The 23,023-nt window shown below is 46.7% G+C and overlaps 1 long non-coding RNA gene across 2 annotated transcripts; it reads right to left on the bottom strand.

Annotated features, from left to right (window-relative positions):
* Nucleotides 1–20,344: 20,344 nt before the first annotated feature.
* Nucleotides 20,345–23,007, bottom strand: LOC309864041. Of its 2 annotated transcripts, none has more exons than XR_014311351.1 (2): nt 22,774–23,007; nt 20,345–20,851 (listed from the first exon to the last, which is right to left on the bottom strand). It is a non-coding gene; the product is annotated as an uncharacterized lncRNA (long non-coding RNA). The 2 variants fall into 2 exon arrangements; XR_014311352.1 differs by lacking the exon at nt 22,774–23,007 and adding an exon at nt 22,462–22,541.
* Nucleotides 23,008–23,023: the final 16 nt, after the last annotated feature.

Below are 23,023 nucleotides of genomic sequence, written 5' to 3'. Positions count from 1 at the left end.
CAGCAAACAGATCAGTACTGCTTAGGGTTAGGGCTGGGGAGAGGGGTTGATGAAAAAGAGGCACAAAGGAACTTTCTGGGGTGATGTATCTCGATTGTGGTCATGGTTACTTGATTGCATATGTTTGTTAAAATTTGTAGAAATGTACACCAAAGCGGGTGGATTCTATTGTATATAAATGACACCTAAATCAACCTGACTTTTATCAAAAAGTGATGAGCTTTCCTATTGCCCAGATTAAAGCTGACACGTACTGAGCACTTAGTAAAGAATGCTCTGTTCCACCACGGAGATTGTATTAGCTCATTGAGTCTTCATAGTAACTCTATTCGGAAGGTACTGTTTTATTATGATCATCTCTATCTTACTGAGAAGGGAAGTGAGCCCTCAAAAAGTTGAGTAACTTGCATGAAGACCACACAGTGAGTACAGCTGGAATTCAAACCCCAGATCTGTTTGGTGCCAAAGAGTGTGGGTTTCGCCACTGTGTTCTATGGCCTCTCAAGATAAACAAGTGTAGGCTGATAAATATTTAAGAAGTAAACTGGTCACACCTATGTTTGCCTGTACCTGACCCTTCCAAGAGTCTTCTTCCTTTCATCACATTTACTCTCAGATCAGAAAGGCAGGGGTACACCCCCACCCCAAACAGGCACACATCCCAGGAACAGATTTCCCCCTTTGCCCCATTGCCTCAGAATGAGAGACCCATTCCTGTCAGTAGCCTTCAGTGAACTGAGAATGACTCAGATCTGGGTGAATGTTTTTTTAGGAGGTTCCCCCAGAAAGTTCTAGGGGTTGTGTGGCCGTCCTGACCGAGCCCCCACCTATGCTCTCCACTAGGGGCCTCGCAGTTCCAACCGACTTGCCACCACCACCTGGTACGACAAAGATGGCAGACTTGTCTCCTGCTGACAGAGTTCCCTCTCAAGGTCATATTTTTGTGACCTGGGTCTCCAGCTCATGCTCCCTTAACAGCAAATGAATGAAGCACTGTGTGCATTAGTGGCTGGTGCTAGCCCACCCCAGAAATCAGGGTGACCAAGAGTCTTCCCCACTGCTTTTTTCTACAACAGATGGCTTTTCCTAAAAAATTCTGGAGGTCAGTGTAGAATAGTGGTAAGATAGAGCAAACTTGTGGGGATTCAGTGTTGGTTCTTACCCAGGAAAAGGAGTGCCGAGCCCCATACTGGTCTTCGGTCTCTCCCCACGTGGTACGTTTGCTGCAAAGCCCACTTCCCATTAGCAAGGCAGTCAGGGAGTGCACTCTATTATGACAGAGGCTCTGGGCATGTGCCGAACCCACTGCAGTAGAAATCTAATTGGTCATGTAGCAGTTTGCTCAACCAGGGACCTTGGATCCGAAGTAAACAGTGCAAACACACTGAAAGGGCAGCGATGCACCCCAGCCAATACCACTTTGTGTTTTCACCTTATCTGCTTTACTTAGGGAGTAATTTGGTCCTCCAAGTGGGTGAGTCACTGATGCCCATGGGGCTGGAGGAAAGTGCTTTGGAATCAAGACAAGACCACTCAGGCCACAGCTTAACTCTTCAGTCATCAGCCTTTATTGGGCCCCTGGGCCAAACAAAGCACAGGGCTGGTCTACCATCTCACCAAAGCACTTGCCCCCTATTCTCACTATTAAGGGGAACTGTTGGTATATTTGGTTAATTTATGGTGAAGACAGAGAAGGCCGGGACAGGTTGGGTACATTTTGGTGGGATGGTGAGGAGGGGAGAAATATAGGCGTCAGAGCAAGGTTACAGATAGGGGGCCTTTCCTGAGCTGATGGAGAGCCTCAGAAAGATGCTCTTGAAGCCAGGGACACCTTGACACTGAGAAGAGAGGATGGAAAATAGTCAAGGAGAGCCTTAAGGAATAGATTTTGTCTGTTCTTGGTTTGGGCTGAAATAGAACCTATTTGCGCTACTCGAAATTGTTTTCAGTGGGTTGTACCTCTGCATAACAGAGTTTTCCTTTTTTCTAGAGAAGCCATGAAAATACTGGACTTCTGATGGGAAGGATCATGGTCAAGGGAAGAAAGGCCTAGAGGAGTAAAGACTAGAGACAAAAAGAGCAAAATGTTGCTCATATTTACCTTTGCAGCCCAAGCCTGAAGGATAAAGAATATGCAAAACCGAGTGGGACTGGCACAAAGCAGCCGAGAGATCAGCCAAGACACCAACACAAGGCCAGTGGCCAGTCTTCGCTCCCAGACAGTGGGTGGAGAGACGAAGGAATGGGCTTCCTGGAATTTTATCTCCTCAAACAATAGAAAGCACATGCCTGAAACCTATAAAGCCATCTTACGTGCTTAAATAGAAAAGAATATTGCTACATTTAGAGCCATCCCATTTCTTAGAAATCTCTTTTGTTATTTCAGTCCTCTTAAATCTCTTAAATCTTGTGGCTTCCATAATCTTTTGTTTCATTTAACAGATAGCTTGTGGGTAACTGCCTGTGCAAACCTCTTGGCAAAGCTTATTGCTACCGGTGTGAAAAGATGGGCATTTCCTAAAATTGCTCTGTGTTCTATGCTCAGACCATTATGAAAGAAACATTAGTGTATTCAAAAACTGAGCACCCACTGTATACAAAGCACCGCACTGATAAGGGAGGACTGTGTTTATCGCGAGTAATGCTGCCCTAGCAATTCTGAAGATGGGGAATCCCTGATTTAAAGGAAATGCCATGCAATGGGACACTGAGTTACGAAGTTTCCATTTCCATGATTACTTCAGCCTTCTGCAGCCTCCCCCAAACCCCACCCGCCCAACTTTTTTTTTTTTTTTTCTCATCTAGAAAACACACAAGATCACATTTCATTGATTTAGGTAGCCTGTTCATTGATTTGTAAACACGGATCAAGATGCCAGACCATCATTTGTGCAAACTTGCCTTGCTCAAAGCCATGGAAACTAAAATAAATCAGACCTTGGGCCAGCAAGTGGTCAGCATGACCTCAGGAGTCAGAGACTGGGTGCTCCTCTAAGCCTGCTCTATGCTTCTTCCCATGTTGAACAGTGGTTCACTGATGCCTTGCCCTGCCCACTTGGTCGCCTAAGCACCAGAAGATTCTTGTCCTTCCCAACCCCAGAGGTTTAGTTATCTGCAGAATGCACCTGTATGTACAATAGCAGATTCCATTCTGGTTCCTAACGCTGGGAGGCCTAGAAACTTTGAGAGCATGAGATGTTTCAAGTTTAGCCTTCAAAAAAAAAAGCAATATAGGTTGGTTTGTAGAAAATTTGGGCAGTACAGAAAAATACAAAGAACAACTAGAATTTGCCTTTAATTATATTTTCTAGTATTTTTTATGCATATAAGTCAAAGCCATCCTTAAGAATATATTTCAGAGTAATAACAGTGATTGTGCTACTGTTGTTTCTGCTTGTTCTATAAGATTGCCCAAGACTCCATGGAACTTTCTTCATCCTTTGCCTGACCCTCTGACCTGATCCAGAATAAGCCCCATTCTTGGCCAGAGAGGGAGCAGATTAAAATTCTAAATATAGTAAGGCAGTCCCTTCCCAATTATCTGGGATTATGTAAGAAGACACTTCCAAGCAATGCGGTTTCCCCGTTTTGTTTTCGGTGCGGGGACGTGCGCATGGAGGGGAATTCCAAGAAACACACTGGAGTTATTGGTCAGTCTGGAGTGGTCCTAGGGCAAGCAGCAGGTGCAGGTTGGGAACACAGACTCCCGGGGTCCATCCCAGACCTCCTGATGGAGAACCTGCATTTTCACGAGATCCCCAGGTGCTTCCGAGCCATGCACCTCAAGTTTGAGAAGCACTAGCCTGCGGGCCCCTTTTCTGACCTTCCTCAGCTGGTACTGATTGTCAGGATTTGTCCATAATGTTCACACCTCCTTGATGTTGCAACCAGCAATAAAAATCCCACCTCCGTGGGAGTAAACACCTTTTCCTCGGGCCACAGCTCACATTCTTTTGGGAAAACTCTAAATGTGTTACTTTCTGAAGACCCTAAGAGTTGTGGGGTGCTCCGGATGGAAGGTCAAGGGAAGAGGCCAGCCCTTCACCCTGCAAAGTCCATTCCAGACTTTGTGACAACAGTCACAGCTGTTGTGTTTGGGGGTTCCGAAGTCCTAGTAAATCATTCACCCCAGTCGGGGACAAGAGAGAGACTCACAACAGGGCTCTTTAAATTCTGCTAGGGGAAAGATCCACAGTGATTTTTCTTTTCCTCCCCCTTCTCCACAACCACACCTGCCTTATTTGAGGACCCAAAGGATGCATTTAACCTTTGCTCGTCCACCAGGGGGCCCCAGGAGGCACAGGCAGGGCTCTCAGATCCTGAGGACCCTAATCAGACTCGCTGGGATCAAGGACTCTGAGTACAGTGCGGGCCACCGATAGAGGGAGAAAAAGAGATGACAGAAGCCAAAACAGTGGTGTCTGTCTGGGCCGCCAGCCACAACCATGTGTGGGCCTCGAGATGGATGTGGAACCAGCCTAGGCGGAGTCCTCTGAAGGGCTGCTTTCATGAGGCCTCCCCAAACCAGGCGGGTGTCCCTGGGCAGCCATCTGAAGCCATCTGGAAGGAGTGGTCCTCCCCCTTCTTGGCCTGGAAGCACCTGGGGATCTCTGTCAAGTCATTCCCCTCTCTCTTCAGACTGGAGAGATGTCGCAAAGCCTTTCTGTCTGGCTCCTTCTGGTTCCGGCCCTTTGTGCCTCCTCTGTTTTCTTGGCAGCATCTGACAATCCTCCTGGCTTGGCCATCGAACTGTCTTCTGGGGCCTGTCCACTCCGAGGCTGGGCTGCCCAAGCTCCTGGGGACCGATCCACAAACTCTTCCACGGGAGGATATGATGCTTGTTGGGGTGCAGTCCCTGAAGCAGCGGGGGGAAAGGGGAAGGGTGATTAAGAGTGGCTTCTTGGGGGGCACCTGGGTGGCTCAGTGGGTTAAAGCCTCTGCCTTGAGCTCAGGTCATGATCTCAGGGTCCTGGGATGGAGCCCTACATTGGGCTCTCTGCTCAGCAGGGAGTCTGCTCCTTCCTCTTTCGCTGCCTGCCTCTCTGCCTACTTGTGATCTCTGTCTGTCAAATAAATAATTAAAATCTTAAAAAAAAAAAAAAAGAGTGGCTTCTTGACCCTTGGGGAACTTACCCACATCCCCCTGTCCATTCTGGCAACCTCTGCTCATGTATAAAGCCAGCAACCATACTGATTTTCCTTCCAGAGGTTATGGAGCAAAGTGAGTGAAAACTCAGGCCCTGGCATTGCAGAGGCTGGTCCAGATCCCGGCTCATCATCACTAGCTGGGCGACCTGACTTGGCTTTCTGAAATTTTAGGCCTCAATTTGCACCTTTCTAAAATGGGGACAATACCAGCCACCTAGGTCATTATGAGGATCCAATGAGACGCTGAATGTAAAGCTCTTAGCACAGTGCCCGGTGCTTAGTAAGTACTCAGTAGGAGGTAGCTGTCGTTGTTGTTATTTTTATCTAAGAATGGACAGCAAGTCATGCCAGATAACCTCACACGTCAGTGCTATGTCCCAGGAAGCCTGAGAGTTTCAGTTCTGGATCTGCTTGGAATTAGCCTTTGTACCCCACGTTCTCCAACTGTAAGATGCAGAGGACACTATCTGGCTCTTTGTTTTTGTAGCTAACAGTGATCAATGCTAACTTGCTTTTGCTAATTCGCTTGATTCTCACCACATCCCTTTTGGACAGAGAGAAAACTGAGGTACAGAGGCACTATGCCCAGGGTCGAGCAGCTAAAACACATGGAGCTAAGCAGCTAAAACACACAGCCTAAGCAGTGTGGCCCCAAAGCCTGCATCTCTGCCTTTCTTACTGTGAAAAATCCAGTGGTTTAATAAGTATGAAAGTGCTTTGGGAGTGGGAAGCATGATACAAACATGATGGTATCAGTATTTATCCAAGTCTCTTGGTGTTTGGTCTTCAGCTGGGATCCTTAACCTTTCCTGGCAGGACATGACGTTGAGGGGCTACTTTAGGTTTTCCTGAAGCCTTTTAATCACTGCCTGTTATGAGTTGAATAGTGTCCCCCCCACCACCAAATATATGTTGAAGTCTTAGCCCCTAGTACCTCAAAAAGTGACCTTATTTGGAAATAGGGTCATGGAGTTAAAATGAGTTCCTTCAAGTAGTTCCTAATTCCATTGAACTGGTGCCACGTGGACAAGGACAAGCACAGAGGAAAAATCTGTGGCAGAAGTCACAGCAGAATGCCACAGGAACATGGAGGACTATAATAATCATCTCCAAGCCAAGGAATGCTGGAGGCCATTGGAAGATTGGAGAGAGACAGAAAATTCCTTCAGTGCCTTCGGAGACTGAGAGACAGAGATCACCGCTCTGCCAACACTTTGATTTTGGACTTCTAGCCTCCATCACTGTGAGGTAAAAATTTTCTGTTGTCCTAAGCCATCCCATTGGTGGGTACATGATATGGTGGCCCTAGGAAACCAATGCAGATCAAGGAAGGTGGAGGTGAAGGAGACACGTGGGAAACTCAAGGCTGACAATGGGTAAAACGATAGTGAGAGGAGCCACATACCCCTAGATGTGCACGTGCATGTGTCTGTGTGTGCGCCAATGTGTGTGTGCACGTTTTGACAGTGTAAAAATTGATCTATGAGCTCACCAAGCTTGAAGATCATTCCTCTATAAGAAGATCACTTGAGAGGCAAGATGAACATGAAATTCTATTCCATCTCCACTGGAACAGGTAAGAAGGAAGAATCTTCTCTCCGAGATCGTACAATCGATTCCAACCCCTTTGTTCCGCAGCAGAGAAAGTGAGGTGCAGGGGAGCTAAGCTTCCTAGACTCTTCCAGCAGCAGATAACAGAGTACAACTGGAAATCATGTCTTCTGACTTCTGACTCTTCTGCCCCAAGGAGCGGGGGGGTACCATTCTGTCACACCAACTCTCAGAGTCTTCCTTGTGGTTGGCACGCAGGAATTACTCTTCCTGTCACACTTCTTTCAAAGATTACATTCTGGTCCTTTTTTAAGGAAACTTGATTCAAATAGAACATTCATACAGAAACGTGTCCATCGGTGGACAGCTCGGTGTGTTCACATTCATGTAAGTGGCGCCAGACAAAGAATTAGTACATCTCTAGCACCGCTGAAGCCTTCCTGCCTTTCCCGGTTGCTAACGCCAACAAAGGAGCCACTATCCTGACTCCTAACATCACAGATTGGTGTAGCCTGTTTCGGAGCTTGACATAAATGGGATTTCACAGTGCTCCTTTGTGTCTGCCTTCTTTCACTCCACATTATGTTTGTGAGATTTGTCTGTGTTTTGCATATGGAGTAGTTCCTTCTCACAGTGATAGATTATTCCACAGTTCTGGTCTTTTGAACAAAATCGGGGATATACGGAGAGAGAAGCCTCATGAAATAATTCAAGCTGGCCCTTAAAAAAAAGTTAAAGCAAACAGATTACAGGAAGAACAACAACAAAAGTTGTTTAATCTTTACCAACTGGATCCAATTTATTGGCCATCTATTAAAACCATTTAACCAGGTCACTCTCCAATCTCCTTTTCCTCTCCTGTTTCCCTGGATTCCCACAGCCTGGCTGCATCGCACTGGGCTGCCCCAGTCTGGATGAACGGAATGGGGTCTGGAGGTTAACAAGCTGTGTTCCACCTGGGTGAACCCATCACGACTTCAGAGTACCTTGGAGCTTGTTCTGTCCCTCATTGGACCAGTGGGTCTCCTGTCCCTCCAGCAGCCCCACAGGCTGGGGAGCTGTCTGTCACAACTGAAATTCCAGAGCTCTTCCCCTTGTCGGAATCGCCTCCCGCAGCCCCAGGCCAGCCAGAGCAGAAGGGAGCCTGCAGGAGTGGGTTGGTTCTCTGCCTAATCCCTCCTCTTGCAACCTCTGCTTTCTCAGGCTCTGGCCCTCATTCCCCAGAGCTGTGGGGCTGGATGGGGCTGCCTCCTCTTCTCAGCTTTCCCTTGCCAGACCACAATCGGGCAGATTTCTTCATGCTGACCAACCCTTCTGGGGTCTCCCTTTTCCTGGTAACGATGACCTAATCCCAAAATGCAGTTTTAAGGGAGCTCCGATGCAAATCAGTGGGACCGCCTTCTTGAGCCTGAGTCCATATATGGTATGGTACAGGCCCTGAGGCAGGAGGAGGAGGGTGCTGAGTGTAATGCCGCACAGCTGATTCACCGGCTGTCCCGCTCCCTCCAGTTTCCAGTGACATCAGCACTGCACCCATGACAAAAGTTCAAGACAGTGAGGGGCAGGACTTCTTGGGAGGCTGCAATGTAGTTTTTCTTTCTTTCTAGGCTCCCTACTTCCTGGGGGGTCGTCCTTTCTTGAATGTAACTGAGCGCTAAATCGACTTGGTGCCTTTTCTCCATAGGTCTCTTGGTGTGGGCGTGGTCAGGGGGAGGTGAAGGGAGGAGACAGAGCTCCAGACGCTTGCTCAAGCCCCGCCCACAGGGGCCCTTTGGAACAGGACTCAGTCACAGGGCCCCACCCTGACACTGGGCAGAGTCCGGTATTCACAGCCCTTATGGGGAGCCTGGACTTCTCTTTGGTCTCTCCCGTCAGTTAGTTTTTATTTGTTTGGCTTTCGGTGAAGTCTGAGCAATGGAACCAAGAAATTCTCAAACACAGGAAAGAATATCGAAGGCTGAGTTATCACACTCTCTTCAAAACTCGTTCATGGGTACTCAAGTTCTTTTTATTAGCATCCCCACCACCATTCCAGTACCTTTTCAAAGCAAATCGGGGGCACCTGGCTGGCTCAGTCTGTTGCGTGTCTGACTCTCAATTTCGACTCAGGTCATGGTCTCAGGGGTCGTGTGAGATTGAGCCCTGTGTGAGACTCTGTGCTTGGCGGGGAGTCTGCTGAAGATGCCCTCTCTCACTCTCTCTCCCTCTCCCTCTGTCTCCCTCCCCATTCTCTCTCTCTTAAACGAATAAATGAATCTTAAAAAAAAAAAAAAGAAAAGAAAAGAAAAGGCAAATCCTTGTACTAGACCCTAGCAGTAGTGGGCCAGAACCAGTTCAAATGGTATGCAAACTGATTTATTAAGTCTTCAGGAAATTTGCAAGCTGATCATGAAACACAATAATTATTAAAATTAAGTTACATAAAATTAAAACAGAATAAATTAGATTTAGAACAAAGGTAATAACTAATCAAAAGTCATTTACTGCCTAATTATTTTACCACTTTTTACTATTTTCTGTCCTCTTGAGGTTATTCACATCCTCTGTATTTGTATGGTGGAAATATCATATGATGGTGTGTTTCCACACAGTCCTCCTAACTCCTTGTTCAGTAATGTCACGTTGGGACCTTCAAATCAGTCATGATGAGAGAATTTACTCCATCGGAGGGGCACCTGGGTGGCTCAGTAAGTTGAGCATCTGCCTTCAGCTCAGATCATGATCTCAGGGTCCTGGGATGGAGTTCTATGTCAGGCTTCTTGTTGCTGCTTGGCACTTCTCTCTCTCTCTCTCTCTCTCCCCCTTGCTCACTCTCTGTTGCTATCTCTCTCTCTTTCAAATAAATAAAATTTTTAAAAAATTTTACCCCATGGGAAACAGTACAAATGAGAGCTTCCCCACCACTACCCCCCCTACCCACCGACCCTCTCCCAGAGCCAGTTGTTAATCTTGACTAGCGCATCACTGATGCTGGGGTCCACTGAAGAATGACTCGCCCCCTGCACTCAAGATGCTTAGAATGTAGTGAGGGAGACAGATCCTTCCAGACTTCAGTTGGGCAGTGTCTCCTCTAAAATGCCCAACGGAGGAATGAGCAAAAGGATATGGGCTTTCAAGTTGGTGAGACCTAGAGGGGTCTGCCACTTACTGGCCAGGTCACCTTAAATAAGTTGCTGGATGTTTTGAATTATTTGCCAGATGGGAGTGATAACACCCCCTTCTAAGACTGTTGCAAGGATGTAATGGTAAAGATATAAGGGTATGGAAAGGGCGTTTCTGCCTGATGGAGCAGCAGGAAGAATGACACAAAAGCATAAAAGTGAAAGGGCTTCTCAGGGACAGGACAGCAGCCTAGTGTATCTGGCTATTAAGCTACACCAGAAACACCAAGATGCGTAGAATGTAGGTATGGTGTGACCCTGGACAGGCAGATTAACAGGGAGGGAAGAGCTAGCCTGGATGGTACAGAGCTGGGAGACAGACCCACCATGAGGGCAGCCATCAATCCAGGCCATCAAGTTTAGAAGACAGCCTAAGTTCAGGCAGCATCCTGATGATCATCTCAACCAGGAGGACTTGGGACTTGGGAGATCTATTCATCCACAACTAATCCCCCACCACCACCAGTAATATAGGAGGCTTGTCAAGCCCCTAAAGAGAGGGAAACAGGAGCTAGGCAGGAGATTAGGCTGTTACAGTAGCTCCACAAGGTCACCAAAAGGCAAGCTTTTCTTTTCACTCTGATATTCCCACTGCTTTTCTCAGCGCATTAGCTTTTATTCTTGGTGTTGATGCCCAATGCTGGTAGGTAGGAGCAGGGTGGGACTCCTCAAAGCCCATCTATTTATCAGGAAGCAATACCCCCCACCCCCACCCAGCAGATACCTCTTTATAGCTCCTCAACCAGAGTGGGTCACAGGCTGTGGAACACAGAACCATGACCTTCGAGGATGCTCACGTTCTTGTCTCCGGGAGCCTGTGAATGTATGACCGTGCATGGCCACAGGGACATTGCAGATGCAGTTAGGGTAGAACCTTGAGATGAGGAGGTTCTTCTGGACTATCTGGGGTGACCAGTCTAATCCCACAAGTGCAGCTGGGGGACAGAGATGGCTGTGTGAGGATGATTTGTTGCTGGTACCGAGGTGGAGGGGGCTATGTGTAAGAACTTGAAAGAGGTGTCTCGACCCTAATAGAGGTCCCTAACCGACAGCCAGGGACCTCAGTCATTTAGTAGGGAACAAAATTCTGCCAATCCTCAAAAGAACAAGGAAACCAGTTCTCCCCTAGAGATTCCAGGAAGGAACTCAGCCCTGCAGACACCAGTTTTTAGCTCAGTGAGACCTGGACCCGTCTTCTGACATATATGAACAAAAGATAAGACCTTTGTGTGGTTCTAAGCTAGAATTCCAGTCATATGCGGCAGTAATAGTAAATGAATGCATACGCACACTCCTAAAGACAATGACAGCAAAGGAGACTGGTATAACCAGTCCTGACTTCGTCCACTTAGGGATTGTCCCCTGGGGTTGGGTGATCCACGAAGTTCCCAAGAGTGCTGACAAGTGTCTGTAAAATTAGGAAGGAGGGAAGTTGGCAGCAGGTTTGGAGTCAACAGCAAGGAGTACAACAGCCAGTAAGTGCCAGGACAGACATGCCAGATGTTTTCAGCTGTCTTTCTGTCAGATTGGTCTGGCCATTAAACGTTTAACGTATCGCCCATGGCTATGACTAGAGGGACCTGTGAATGCCGGGGAGATCACCTCCATTATACTGGACCCCATCCCGATGGAGAGGGAAAAGCCTCAGAGAACTGGCGTTTAGGTCACCACCCCCTGGCTGGGCTTCTAGAGCTCTGATCTGGAAAATGCTACTTACTTCTTCATCACATTTAAGAGGCCTTCAGTTGTAAGGTACACCATGATTTTGTGAACCACTGTGAGAGAAAAAGTACTGCCGAATAATGCTGTGCCGTTGGTTTTAGCATCCATGTTAAGTGAATAGGTTTTAGAATCCATGTTAAGTGAATAAGATGTTAAAATGAGATAAAAAGGTTCATATTCCAAATGACCGAATAGGGTGCTGCAAATCTTCTACCAGTCGTAGAGATGAGCTCAGGACACGCTGTCTGCTCAGTCAAAACTGGCAGGGGAGGTCCGCCTGAGTCTCCAGGGGAAGACTAGAGGTCAAGGTGGGAAGGTGAGTGTGTGCTCGTGCAGCTCCTTGAAGCCAAGCTAGAGTGCTGGCTTCCTCCCGCAGGCAAAGGGCAGTGCTGAGGGGACACGGGGGTCATATGGCCCCTGGTATCTGCAACAGTATTTATGACCCCGCTGGACTCTGGGGTCATATGGCCCCTGGTATCTGCAACAGATTTATGACTCCATCTTCTATCAAAGCATGAGGGCTCACAACCTCTTACCCGAGAGGAGGACTGGAACGGCGGCCTAGCACTGGACAGTATGTCTGCCCTCTTCCAGATGGGGATACACTCAAAGAACAGGTTCTTCATCCTTTTCCCTGGGGCTGGCCTTGAGTCCAAGAAATTTGGGATCTCTCTGAGTGCCTTTATAATGAGGAAAATAATTAGTGTCACTGTACAGAAGTGCCCCAGGAAATCATCTCCTTTCCATTATTTTTCCCATCAGGAGAAGGACATTTGGAGAACGAACATGGCTGGCCCGGAGTGACCCCGCTAAGTAGTGGCCAGAGGAGGCTGGAATCCAAGTCCCCTTCTACCCCCAGTGCATGCCAGGGAGAGGTAACCCGAGGGATGTGGGAGTGGTCAACCCCCAGGCACATCAGGGTCTGCCTCTCTCTAGCCTCACATCCCATCTTGTTCCTCCTCTATAAAGCAGGGCTAGGAACGGTACCTGCCTACAAGAGAGGATTGTCTAGAAGACTGCATTAAGAAACAGTGAGAGACCATTGCCTGCCTGCTAGCAATTGCCTCCCCAAGCGGGACTGTTAAGTGTCATTCTTTCCTGCACTCTCCTGCTGCCCGCAACACCTCCCTCCTGCTATCAAGCTGGAGGTCTGAACTTTGAGACTTAGGGACAGAGGCATCTGTGGAATTTGCTCCTCTTGCTAATCTGGTCAAGTCAACAAATCATTTCTGTTCAACCCAGAGGAGCCGCTGGAGAGGTGAGGACATGGCCTGCATCAGTTTCACGTGGGGGCACGAGTGCTTGCTGGATGGAAGGAGAGTCAGCAGCCTGACTGGGGGAAGGAGGAGGTCTTTTAAGGGCTGGGGAAGCCCATTGAGTGTGGAGGGGAAAGGGAAGGGGCACAGGAGCCTTGAGGCGCCGGGGCGGGGGCACTTGGCATGTGAATGGAGTGGAGAAGGCCAGGAGGGGGGATGTGGTGTGGGCCTGTACACTAGAAAGGAAGGGGACTCAGTCTATGAAAAGAACCATTTTCTGTGGTGCTCAGGAAGGGCCTCTCACTGGGGATTTCCTACACAGGGCTCCAGGCCTTGGCCGCCTTCCCAGGGAAAGGTGGTGTTTGTCGTGGGGAACTTGCACACTGCAAGTCTTTAGTTCAGTGACGAATGGGGCCCACTCTTGTCTCTGGCACTGCCGGTCTCCCTGAGCCTCGTTCAGCTGCGAACAAAATGCTCTTTGCTTGAACCACCCACTTGAGCTGTCTTCATGCAAGACAGGGACATGGAGGTGGAGGCAGAAGTGCAGTGGAGAAGAGTGGAAGCTATGAATAATGCTGGACTAAGGGGAGGTGAGAGCCACGAAGGGGGAGCCCCGAACCTTGTACAGAGGGGGCTATTTCAAAGGAATAGGCCCTTGCCACAGCTTTGGGGTGGCCCTAAGCCTGCTGGCCAGTCCCAGGCCCCTGGTCATGCTGTCCTGGCTAGGTAGAGGAGCTCTGTGTGGTCTAAGGAAAAGCCTCCTTGGAGAGAGTAATTTCAAAATCAAAAAAGAAAAAAAAAAGCACAATCAACTCCCTTTTTCAGTCTTTTCCAACCCCAATCAAAAAAGTACAGTATGTGCTATTGAAAAATCACGTCTCAGAAGCAGTGCACACGTTCTGACAGCATCTGCCAAGATTTCCGAAGAGGCTGATAGAAACAAACGTGTTCCATTTTCGTGTTGTATAATGAGGAGATGGAGTCCTTGCACACCTGTTCCGGCAAGACAATGATGATGTTATTACAGGAGCCATTGTGCTGCAAAGATCATTCCTCTCTCTCCTGCCCCTGCCCATCACCAGCCTCACTGGGTGCTTCTCCCCTCTCCTCTCTTTACCATCCTGCTTCTCCTTTCCTCTCAGGTTTCCTCTCTTGCTTTCCCTTTTCCTGGTCTCTCATTTCTTTCCTTGCTCGGCATGCCCTGCCACCTTGAAGAAACCCAGGGGACAAAGTAAGGAATTCCCATCCTACCAAGAGGTGGGGTGCTGAGAAGGCCAGGGGCTCGCTGCTAGGGGTCAGTTGAGAGAGGAGAGCCTTTGTGTTGCTTGTCACAGCGCGGGCAGATCCTACCATAAAGGGCCCATTCCTACCAGTCAGCAAGAATCCTTGAGCCTAGTCAGAGAAACCTCTGGACCTGCCCTGTGCCTACCCTCATCAGCGTGGAATCAGGAGAGATAGCAGTGTGACTAGCTATTTCCTGCCAAGTAGACAACAAATGGAAAGAGCTGAATGTATTTAATATCTAGGAATATTCCACATTGTAATTGGATACTTTCCGGATACATAATTGATTTACAAAGGAATGAAATTTTAATGTTGGAATATAAGCACAAAGAATCAGAATGTGGGCGTGAATTTCAGGGTGGAGGAAGCCTTCCTTGATTACTGTTTTTCAACTCGTTCATTCATTTATTCTTGGCAACAAATATTCACGTAGGGCCGACTATGTAGCCGGGAATGAGCTGGTTCTTAAGGCACATAGATGGAAAGCTATAATTCTTGCCTCTTAGGTCCTTAAAGTCTACCCCAAGCCTAAGTTCTACCCAATCTAAATATAGCTTTGGTCTTGAACATATCTCCTATGTAGAAGTAGAATCCCTTTGGGACCCCTTTACTATGGTATTAACTTGGGCACCACTGTAAAAATGGAATGGTATGGATTCCTGTATATAGATCCACCCACCCATCCATTCTTCCATTCCATGCACTCATCCACTCCTCCATTCTATTTGCCCATCTATCCACTCCTCCATTCTATTTGCCATCTATCTACCTACCTACCTATAAATCTATCTATCCATCCACTCATGTAGGGAACAAAATGCTACATACATCTAACCATCCACCCATCCACCTTTCCATTCATCCATCTGTCTACCCGTCAATCCATCCTTCCATCCATCCATCCATCCATCCACCCAACCATCATCCTTTCAAGCATACAGGAGGTCAATTATTAGCTCAGTGGGAATCAAGGATCACCTAAACAATTATTGGGGTAAGGAGCTATGCAATGACAGACCCCAATAGTTGTGTGTAGTGTCCATGCTTAACAATTCACAAGTGAATGGTTTCTGAACCCTGCGCTGCGATCTGAAAAAGAGATGGGGTGAATTTCAAGGGTTGTTCGCGAAGGTTTATTGGGAAATGGCTAGATTTAATCAAGATAGTGTCTATATTTCTAGGAATCTGGAGAGTCTAATCTAGTCTAAAAAGTCTAGAAAGTCTAGTCTAGGAAAGTGTAGGAGAGAGAGGTTCAGGGATGACAGTGGTTCATGCCCATCTTTCCAGGCAATTCTTGCTATTGAGCTCGTCTTCAGTGTGATGGCTCTCTGCATCACAAAGGTCACTCTAACAATTACTGCTTTCTCCCTAAACATGAAAACACTAAGGATGAGGATTTTTGTGGGCAGCTTAAGTTCCCAATATAGTTTCAATTGAACCATAGCCCCCTAAGTTGGAGAAGTCAGTGCAAATCAAGGTCTGAAATTATTCTCATGTTTCCCAAATGTTGTATTCCAGTGTTTTTTTTCTGCTGTGGGAATTTTGACCGAAATTTACACTTTTCTAATGTCAACTTGAGTTGTGACTCTTTTTAAAAAATGCTCCCTTCTTCCCATATGTCAGGTGGCACATTCTTTAGTCGTCTGGAATTAATCTGTCTCTAGCTGAATGAGAGCTGGAAAGAGGAAATAGGGGGCAGTGGTTAGAGCCCTGCGCGGTCAGGAGGCCTGGTTCCCACGACTTGCTCTGCCACTGAGTCACTAGCTGACACTGGATAAGTGACTCGGTTTTTGTAAGTTATTGCCTGTCTGCTAAAGAAGGGCAGGCAAGGCTTGCAGAGACAGTGCTGGGGGCACTGGGCTAGGAGGGGAGAGGCTCTTGTCTTTGCCCCAACTCACCAAATCCTTATTAACCTTGGCAAGTTTTGGGGCCTTCGAACTTCCTTGGTCTCTAAAAGGAAGGGAGTGGAAATATAATTTTTACAGTAGTTTCTAGTACCTGGATCTTAATTCCACTCACTCTTATATTTAGCATATTGAATGCCTGGAGCTGATCATTTTTAACTCTCTGCTCCTCAACATGAATACAAAATTCACAAATAATCACGACCCGTGACATGCAACAAATAATAATAATGGCAGGTTGCATTGTTTCACTGTTTCAAATTTTAAGCACATATAAAAGCTGCACATGGTCACACAGAATGACAGAATTGAAGCCACACATACTCTTTCTTCGACTCTAAAATCACTGTGCTAAAATTGTTTCCTTTTTTTTTTTTAAAAAAGATTTTATTTATTTATCCGACAGAGAGAGATCACAAGCAGGCAGAGAGAGAGGAGGAAGCAGGCTCCCCGCTGAGCAGAGAGATGGACGTGGGGCTTGATCCCAGAACCCTGAGATCACGACCTGAGCTGAAGGCAGCGGCCCAACCCACTGAGCAACCCAGGCGCCCCACTAGAATTGTTTCCAATTTGTGGTTCAAATGCAAGCTTTCGAAGTACCCTTGGGCTGGGGACATGACTGGGCTGGAAACAAGCTCAAATGATTCCAGCTGGATATGAACTTACTCAAAACAAGTGCATACATCTGAGACCCCGTATATTAGGGGTCAACTGTATATGTGAGAGTTACTAGGATTGTATATATGAGAGTTACTAGGATTAACCCGCATGTGGAAAGCAATGTTTATTAAAAGATAAATAATAAAAACGTGCTAAGTTGGAACTTACAGTTTTATTATTAAGACTCAACAACAGCTACAACAATTGCTTAGAACCTAGAACTGAAAGACTTGGGTGAGGTCCCATGTTTTTACGGATAACATTGTTTAGAATTGTTATAGTGATAATACAAAAAAGCCTACCCAATTTTTAGGCACTTTTGTCATTTATAAATTTTTTAAACTTTTGAAATAATTTTAGATTTAAAAGAGAATCGCAAAAAATGAGACAGAATTCATAAATCTTTTACCTAGCTTATAGAAGAGTGATACAGTTATTGAAATATGGAAATTAAAACTTGTACAATACTATTAACCAATCTACATGGTGAGCCTGGGTGGCTCAGCGGGTTAAGCCTCTGCCTTTGGCTTAGGTCATGATCTCAGGGTCCTGGGATCAAGCCCTGCATAGGGCTGTCTGCTCAGCAGGGACATTGCTTCCCCCCTGCTCTCTTCCTGCCTCTCTGCTCACTTGTGATCTTTCTCTGTCAAATAAATAAATAAAATCTTAAAAAAAAAAAAACAATCTACATGCTATCTGGATTTTAGCAGTTTTCACTAATGTCCTTTTTCTGTTTCAGGGTTTTTAATCCAGGATACCACATTGCATTTAGAGGTTTATCATTGTTTTAAAATTCTTTTTTTTTTTTTTAAGATTTTATTTATTTATTTGATAGAGAGGGGCCCATTGAGAGAGGGAACACAAGCAGGGGGAGCGCGGGAGAGGGAGAAGCAGGCTTCCTGCCGAGCAGAGGGCCTGATGCGGGGCTCAATCCCAGGACACTGGAATCATAACCTGAGCTGAAGGCAGATGCTTAACAACTGAGCCACCCAGGGGCCCCTGTTTTAAAATTCTTTATAAAGCAACTCCTTAGCGCTTGCTGCCGGGGATGACTGCTTCTACAGCTCTGCCCTTCATATACCATGGATTCCACTAAACTGCTGTGATACTGGGGGCAAGATGATCTTGCGGCCGTGAAGCCTCATTCTTTGGCGAAAAGGTGGTATGGAGTCTGCTATCATATGCTGGGCTACCAGAGCACAAACCACCCACTCTGTCAGGTTGGAGATCCTTCAGCCAGATCCTTCAACAGTAACTGTTAGGGGTAGGACATTGGCAAGGTTCATGTTCCTTCTGTAAGAAATCAGAAAGCAAGGACAGTTTGGGGGCAAGAATGCAGTGTGTCCTGTGAGGCAAAGATGTGAAAATATATAGAATAAGAAACCCTGAAAAAAATCACTGTGCAGATCCTCCTCGATGCCTGTTCCACACCCATTCTCCCCTTTTCTCTGGCAATCAGAATTTTTATTTTATTCAAGTAAGGGGTAGCCAGGATCTTCAAAGGAGGTGTGAAATCTCCGCAAGCTCTCTGAGGATGTCTCCCTGGTGAGGTTAATCCAATCATGTCAATTCCATTGACCTTGCCAATGGCTGGTTTAGGAATGGGCACGGGTGCATTACTGGCCAGTGAAACATTAGGAGAAATCTGAGGTTTCTGGGAAAGTTTTCTTCACTCTTCAAAAGGCCCTTCTCCCCCTTGTCTGAATTTTGGGTCTTGTTGTATGAAGGAATGCATACAGAATACCTAGAGCTGTTGCAGCCACTTTGTAACCATGAGGGACAAGTTTGAGACAAAAGCAAACACAGAGTGGCAAAGTGGGAAGATAGTGAGATCCTAGTTTTCGATGAATCATTTACTTCTGGGAATGAACTAACTCAGGACTTCTTCTTATGTGAGAAAATACATTTTCCATTTGTTGGGGATGATGGTTACCTTTATACCAGCCTAGGCAACAGCACCTCTTATTCAATCATTCATTCAACCAACACTTGATGAGAGTATGCCATATGGGATTCTTGTGCTTGGTGCTATTAGAAAAGAGAGCAAACGGCTAGATTCCTGCCCTGAAGGGTGACACTATTCAAAGGCAGGGTGGGGAGTGATAAAACTCATAGACAAATACACTATAGGAGAACGTGCTGCTACCTGAGAGGTATGTACACAGTATGGTGCCCATGCTTCCAGCCCCATGCCCTGAAGATAGCTTCAAGAGGAAAGCACGGTCTTTATCTTTTTTTTTTTTTTTTAAGATTTTATTTATTTATTTGACAGAAAGAGAGATCACAAGTAGGCAGAGAGGCAGGCAGAGAGAGAGGGGGAAGCAGGCTCCCCGCCGAGCAGATAGCCGGATGGGGGGCTCGATCCCAGGGTCCTGAGATCATGACCTGAGCCGAAGGCAGAGGCTTAACGCACTGAGCCACCCAGGCGCCCCAGCACTGTCTTTATCTTGAGGGCTGGTTACCATTTTGGCCAAGGGACATGGAACAAAGGCCTTGTGAGGGGAACAAAGACATGAAGATTGGAAGCTACATGATCTGTTCTGGAGAGAGGGGCTACTCCAATTTAGTTAAGAGTTGGTGTGGCAGAATTAGCAGCAGCCGTGAGGGGTCAGGTGGAGAGACAGACCATATGGCCCTGATCAGTGCCATGCTTTAGGAAGCCCGAAATGCTGCGGGGTGGTCTAGCAAAGGGAACCCTGTGCTGACCTGCTGGTCTAAGTCCTGGTTCAGCTACCCACTAATTATGTGGCCCTTGGTCATTCATGTGTCTCAGAAGAGCGACAACAGGGGTTGGTAATAACCGTCTTGCCTTCCTCACAGGGCTACTGTAAAGTGCAATAGAAACATGACAGATAATTATTTCCTCCACCTCCAGATGTAACTATATATTCACCCATTCTTAGGTCCTTGCCCCAGCCTGAGTTTTCCTTCTTCCGCTTATGGTTGGAGCTGTTCTCCTTGATTTTTTCAATGATCTCTAGTATTATTTCGAGTATTTTCAGTTCTGCCTTTTCTCTCTTGTTTCTTCTCCAAACACGCTCCAATCTCAAAAAAATATGTAATTTAAAGATCCTGCCTTATATCCTGTCTATCCCCCAAGACACTATCAATTTCCCTTTTCCTCACCAAACTTCTCAAAAGAATAGACTACTCTCTCACCTCCTTTTCTCACCTTCTGCCCACGGTGAAGCCCACTCCAATGTCCATTTAAAAACAGCTCTAAAAAAAAAAAAAAAAAAAGATGCTCTCAAATTCTGTAATGACTACATCGAGGGGCTTCATTTTATTTGCATCCTGCCCAATTTACCCTAGCCTTGTGAAATGCCTGTGTCCTGGCTTCTGGCACTTCACACTTTCCCTTTTCTTCTCCTCCCTTTAGGATGCTGCTGCCCTCAGGCTTTTTCTCACTCAGCACACTCTCCAGGGATCGCTTACTTCCAACGTCTTGGCTTCAACAGTCCCATTGCAGATGAACCACAAACACCTTTAATTCTGGGTTTCCCTCTCTAACTCCAGTCCAACAGCCATTTTTACCTGAGCTGTCAAAGTGGCGATTTGCAAGTCCCGTGACTCCTCAAGCCCAGCTTATTCAAAGGTGAGGCCACCTTCTCTTCTTATGCCTGCTCTTTCTCTGCTGTTCCACAAAAATTTTAAATTATTTTTTATTTTTAAAAATATTATATTTATTTATTTGACAAAGAGAGAGAGAGAGAGAGATCTCACAAGCAGCGGGGAGAGGAAGAGGAAGAGGGAGAAGCAAGCAGGGAGCCCGATGTGGGACTCAATCCCATGACCATGGGATCATGACCTGAGCGGAAGGCAGCGCTTAACCGACGGCGGCACCCAGGCACCACCACCTAGTTTTTTTTAATGACGCCACCATCATTTATGTCATCCCAGCTTTAAGTTTTGATTCCTTTCACTTCTGTAGATCTTATATTAAAGCAGTCCCAAATCCGGTCAAAAGTTCAGATGGGACGGCAGTCGGCTGGACTGCGGTCGTAAAGACTTGACGAGGGCTACGAGATCTTTCCAAGGTGGCAAGCCTGGCAAATTAGTGCTGGCTGTTGGCAGGAGGCCTTGGTTCTTGGCCACATGGACCTCTCCATAAAGCTGCTTGAGTATCTTCACAATGGGGAAGTCGGCTTCCCCTGGAACAAGTGATCTAAGACAGAAAGGGGGAAACAAAAATATCTTTCACGACCTAGTCTTGGGAGTCACACACCATCACTTATGCCATATTCTATTTGTTAGAAGTGATCTGCCAAGTCCAGCCCACATTCGAGAGGAGGGATCAATTGCCACTGCTTGAAGGGAGTATCAAAGAATCTGAGGACATATTTTAAAACCACCACACATGGATTGTCTTATGTTTCATCCCTGGTAACTAGAGCAGCATTTGGCACTTAGTAGGTGCTCAACAGATGTTTCTGATGGAATGGTGTATTAAAGGGGGGAATACTGGAGGCAGGGTATCTGTGGGTAATTAGTGTGGGCCAGGTGAAGAATGTTGGGTGGGGGGATTGTTGGGAGGTTGTTCTGAGGTGCTGAGATTCATAGGCTCCATGACCAATTGGATGAGGCGTTGGGAAGAGGTCTGTCTGGGGTTGAAGATGGTTTTGAAACTAGGACTTAGAGGGGTGCCTGGGTGGTTCAGTGGGTTAAGCCTCTGCCTGTGGCTCTGGTCATGATCCCAGGGTCCTGGATCGAGCCCTGCAGAGGAGAGCCTGCTTCCCTCTCTCTCTCTGCCTGCTGCTCTGCCTACTTGTGATCTCTGTGTGTGTGTGTGTCAAATAAGTAAATAAAATCTTAAAAACAAAAACCAAAAAACAAAACTTAGAGATGGCTGGGATGGCTGAAGTAGGCACCTAGTGCTTCCTCCCTGGGGTTGCGAGGTAGTGAATACCAATCCATGCATCTAAGAACCCTTTGTCTAGTTGTTCAATTGCATTTGAAAGGATTCGGGGCTGGCAGTCATCAGTATGAGCAATGTCTAAGCTATCTACTTTACATTTCTCATTTATAAACCTGGAGGTTATAATTCCTAACTATCTCCTGGGACTTTCAGCCCGAACACAGTATAAAGAAGTTGACAGTATTCCTCTTTTTATAAGAAATTCCCACCACAATATCCTCTACAAATGATCATGGGGAAACATGAGCAAAGTATTAGGTTGAACCATCTGAAATGCTGGTATTCTAGTTTTGACCTATGGAGAAACTGATTGCATAGGGTTCAACCTAATAGATGTGGCTGCAGTTTGAAAATAAGAACACCTTTTCATAGATGAAAAATTAAGATGCTCTACAGTTCTTGATCTTTCTATTCCTCATGAGACTCGGGTTCAGCTGAAGAAAGGTCAGCCTTGAAGTTAAATGTTTAGTTGAACATAGGCATTACTTTTTCATTTCCTGAAGTCATACAAATTAAAGACCAAAGGTTGTATGCTAAGTACTGACAAGTGAAGAAACTTCAGATGTCAAATTTATCTAGGAAGTCAAGGCCTGTCTCAAGCACATTTTGTACACGTGCCATGTTTAAGAAATCGTATTTACTTAGAAGTGAAATAACTGTGGACCTAATGAAAAAGAGAATAGGAATTAAAAAGTTCTTTGTTCATTTTGTATTTTTGCACATCTAGAAAGTGATTAGTTGGCTCCTTCATTACTGGTAGGAATTAATCCAATATTTACCTATATAAATTAATTTATTAAAAATACATTTTGTCCTTTCCAGGAGTACTTTTAAAACTTAATATTAAATAGAAACTTTACATGAGACAGTGCCTTCTTTTTTTTCTTCTTCCGTGTTTATTCTTCAGAGCAATTAATATTTGAGGCAGACTTTGGGTAAGACGAAGTTAGCAGAACTGCACCCATTCATCCACTCCCCTCATTGGAAAACAGGCCACCCCGGGGCAGGTTTTTTTTTTGTTTGTTTGTTGCATTATTCCCAGCAATCCGAACCGTGCCTAGGTCACTGCCAGCTCTCAATAAACACTTGGTTGACTTGATTCATTGATCATCCGTGCCTGGCGCTGCGGCCAGCGGGAAGGCCCGCCCGCAGCCCTCCTCCCTCCATCGAACCTGCGCGGCTCTCCGCCCCGCAAGGAGCATACGGCTACCCGGCCCACCCCGCTCGGCCCGGCCGCGGCCTCCCCGGCCCTTGCCTTCCCGCGGAGGAAGAAGCGAGCGCCGAGAAGTGGGAAACCCAGGCCCACTTCCTGTCCCGGCAAGGCCGGGCGTCAGCGCCCCCCGCGGCCTGCTCCCTGGGCGCGGCAGGCGGCCGGGCCACGGCAGCGAGAATGCGGCGGGGCGCGGCGGCGGCGGGACTCGG

The sequence above is a fragment of the Mustela nivalis genome, assembly GCF_964662115.1.
Source record: "Mustela nivalis genome assembly, chromosome: 5".
NCBI lineage: Eukaryota > Metazoa > Chordata > Mammalia > Carnivora > Mustelidae > Mustela > Mustela nivalis.
This window is presented reverse-complemented; position numbering and strand designations above follow the sequence as displayed.